Genomic DNA, 4,350 nt, shown 5'->3' with positions numbered 1-4,350 from the left:
GAGTTTAGGGCTGTTGTTCATAGGGTTGCTATGAGTTGCAGGTGACTCGACGGCACACAACGAACAACAACAACAACAACAACAACATTTTAGTTTTCAATATGCCACTCCCCAAAGAATGTGAGATGTAATTAAATACAAATAGAATACATTGTAAATTTCTTCACGTACTTATGTATTATCTATATGTTTTCTTTGGTAGTGTAAATATTTTGAACATTTTTGAGCCTTCTTTGCTTTTTTATTGTGTAGTTTGGAGATTTAAATACATATTCTTGAGACTAATGCTGGCAAAAACATATTCTGATAAAACTAGAAAAACAGTAGAGTAGAAACATACTTGAGTTTGATGGGGTGTATATATAATTCAAGTAAGAATTATATAACTCAAAATTATATTCAAATAAGATCCAGTAGTCTGTTATCAGAAATGAACACAGTTGTCAAAATACACAGAATATGTGTGTGTACGTGTATATACAATAGCTAAACTATAAAGCTTTCCACTTTCTTAAGACTGATGTTGAACAGAAACAAAAATCTGCATAGCAGTAGATTCTTTCTCTTAAGTACCCTTCAGCAAGTGGACTTGTAAAATTCATGAGACTTTGAAGTGCTACTTTGAAAACCAACCTTGTAACCCTACAAATGTTTTGAACTTTTCTGTGTGACTCCACTACTATTTTACACTCAGTTTAAAATAGTTGTAAGATTTTAGAGGAAAATTTCAATGAATAAGGGGTATAAAAATTTGTACTTTGAAGTCCATAGCAAATTTAAACTATTAAAATCAAAGCTTACAAGCAGAAAGGCATGCAAATTCAACCTATAAAAGCAATGTTAAATTCTACAAATTGAGTAGTGCAATGTTTAATAAAGTACTATACTTAATTTTGAAATTCTGTAATTACAGTTTGAAGCATATTTACTATTTGTGAGAATATTTGATAACCTATGTTATGCAGATGACCATTTCAGTTGCTTGGTGAAACGAGGAGGACATGAAGTGCTTGCTGAAGAATATCAAGGACTATCATCTTCAATATGGATTGAAGCTCATCATCAAGAAAATAGCTATTCTCATCACTGGGGCAACTGGCAGCACCATAATGGATGGAGAAGAGATTGAGGTTAACAGTTACAGCTCCACAATTAGTTGGCTCCACAATCAATACTTTGGACACAGCTGTCAGGAAATGAAAAAACAAATGGCATTAGGTAAAAGCTTTAAGGGACCTTTCCAGAGTATTGAGAAGGAACGACATCAGTCTAGTGACTAAGTTATGCCTGATTTAGTCCATGATCTTTGCAATTACTTGTTATGCATCAGAGAGCTAGATAATGACTAAGGATGATAGAAGAATTGATGCCTTTGAATTGTGGTGTAGGAAAAGAATCTTGAGCATACCACGGACTGACAAGAAAACAAATAGGTCTATATTAGAGAGAGTGAAACCAAGTTTCTCCTTGAAGGCTAGGATTTTGAAGTTCCATCTTACATACGTTGGGCATGTGGCCAGGAGGGACCAATTCTTGGAGAAGGACATTGTGCTCAGAAGGGTGGAGGGACAGTACAGGAGTGGAAGACTCTGAATGAGATGGATTGATATGGTAATTAGGGTAACAGGGGTAAGTGTGTCAGAGTTAGGTAGACTTGCTTAGGACAGGCTTGAGAGCTATTGTACCTAAGGTCGCTCTGAGTGGCAGATGACTCAAAGGCACAAAACAACACCATCGTTTTAATTGTACATTTTCATTTTATCTTAATGAAATCAAATTGAGAATGTCTAAAATATTACGGCATCTAAATTTGGCAAAAATCTCAAGAAAATTATAAGTGAGATGTTTATTTAAGCCATTTTTCCCTTATAAAATGTATAAATGGGAATTTTTGAACTTATTTTTAATATTTATAGATAATGAGTGGGACATTAGAGGACTTAACAATTAATGTTTTAATAATAAAATAGAATCTACATTTAGCATGACAACTGTATGCAAAGAAGATCATTTTAAAGAAATATACATTTTTCTCTTTATTTTGATGTGTGCATGTGTGTATATGTATTTACACATAGCTGGAAAAAAATGCAGAGTTAAAGAAAATGGTGGAACTGGAAAACAGCAGTATTTGCAGGCAAATTTTGTTTTGTTTCGGGTTTTTTTTTTCCATATTCTAGATGTGATACAAGTTAGAGCTTGTAAATTGACACAGTAGATATTTGCCTATAATTTCAAAGAGGGACCAGTGATCACATATACCTCCACTGCTTATCAATACACAATATTTCCAAATTAATTTTTTAACTGAATAAGAAATTAATATCTTTAACTGTAATGCCGTCTCACCCACATTTTTTACAGGGAGAATCTTACTCAGAAACTTGTTAGCAGCATTCTGGAAAGCATGTTTCCTAGGTTTGCAAGTCCCAGAGAAAAAAATAAATTGTCAAAAATACTAAATATTGCCAACAAATGATTGTGACAGAGTCCTTCCTATAAATTTTTTAAAATCATAGAATGCCATTTAATATTTATGTATGAATCTATTTGTAGGAAAATTTCCATTAAGGAATAAAAAAGACATCAAATTCAACAGAGCAGTTTTCCACATACAGAAAGATTTCAAATTACTTACTTTTTTAACTCATTTATTGTTGCACATTTTCCTCCCTCTTTCTCCTTTCTGCTTCCCCTAGTACGCTTCACAATGCACCTCTTGTTCTAGATTGTTGTCATACATATAATAGCTAATATAATTTCTTTTAATATTTCTTTCTCTCATCTGTTCCAATGCATTGTCCATTAATTATCCACCTTTTCCCTCTTCTCCCCACAACCACCCATGTCAGTCCTGTTTTAAGACAGCAGTGTTTACGCAGTATTTGTCTATTTGTGACTGAGATATTTCACTCAGAATAAGACTCACCCATGTTGTGCAATGTTTTCCTAGTTCATTGTTTTTCAGTAACAAACAAAAATCAAAAGACATTACTGAAGTGAGTATGGGAATATTTTAATGTTCTACAATTTTTGTGTTGGTTTTCTGATATGACTTGATTGAGTATTCTAAGGAACAAATTTAAGTGGTGTTGTTTCTTTTGTAGGCTTATCTGTTGTTTGCTTGCAAAATAGTAGCCAGGATGGGTTCAGTTGCAGGTTTGAAAGGTGTTGAAGAGTCTTAGCCCCAAGGGTTCCAATTAGTCTCAGTCAAATCAGTAAGTCTGGTCTTTTGTCTGACTTGGAATATTGTTCTAAGTTTTACTACTCACACTGTCCAGAAAATTCTGTATGATCTCAGCTGGAGTCGTAGGTATTGGAAGCCAGGCATCATCAAGATCGGCTGCTCTCATGGTAGTGGAGACTGTGCTTTATGTGGCACATTCGACCTCTGGACTAATTAGTTCCTTGGGTCTTTGATTTTCATCATTTTTCTTTCCTCTAGTCAAGGGGAGATCAATCATTGTGTCTTGAATGTCAACTCCCTAGCTTTTAACATTCCAGCTACTACTCACCAAAGTAGATTGCAGAATATTGCTGTTAGGAACTTTTGATTTTATTGTTCTCCAAGACTGTGGCACTCTGTCCTTAAACCCAGTGAGCCATTCTCACAATGTATGGTTATAGCGATGAAGTTTGTATAGCATTACTTCTTGTATGCTTTACTATATAACTGGACATAGTCATCATTCATACAAACGTGCATATAGAAATATCCTCTGCCAGTCCTATATATACTCATGAATGCCATCTCTTATGACATCTTGCAACAATTACACTTACATATTTGTATAGTCACTCATAAATCATAATTTAAGATTGCTGCTGTTGCAAGATAGTTCAATAGTAGTAGTAGAAGTTGTTGCATACCATAGAGTCAGTACTGACCCATAGCTGACCCTCAGGTGGGTTTTCAGAGGCAGTTAAGTGCACGGAAGGAGAATGCTCATCCTTCTCCTACAGAGCAGCTGGTGGATTCGAACCATGTTCCTTCAGTATTGCAGCACAGCTTCTTACCAGTAGGCTACTAGTGCTCCCTATAGTACTAGTAATAGTATTACTACCAAAATATTAGTAATATTTGTAATTGTGGCATTTTAATCTTCGACTGTCTTCCTTTGCCTTGGTCTTGTGCTGACTTCCCTTTTATGTGTTTCCTACACCTACATTAATACATATTTCTAGGCTCTGGTGGCTTAGTGTTAAGGAGTTGCACTGGCAACCTAACGGTACTTGGTCCAAATCCACTAGCTGCTCCACTAGAGTAGGATGCACAAATTTCCTCCTGTGTGATTAACAGCCTCTGAAAACTCTCTGGAGGGTCAAATTTGACTTGGTTCCAACTCAATG

This window comes from Elephantulus edwardii, unplaced genomic scaffold, assembly GCF_000299155.1.
Source record: "Elephantulus edwardii isolate Elephantulus edwardi_28Jun2011 unplaced genomic scaffold, EleEdw1.0 scaffold00017, whole genome shotgun sequence".
NCBI classification, from domain to species: Eukaryota; Metazoa; Chordata; class Mammalia; order Macroscelidea; family Macroscelididae; genus Elephantulus; species Elephantulus edwardii.
This window is presented reverse-complemented; position numbering follows the sequence as displayed.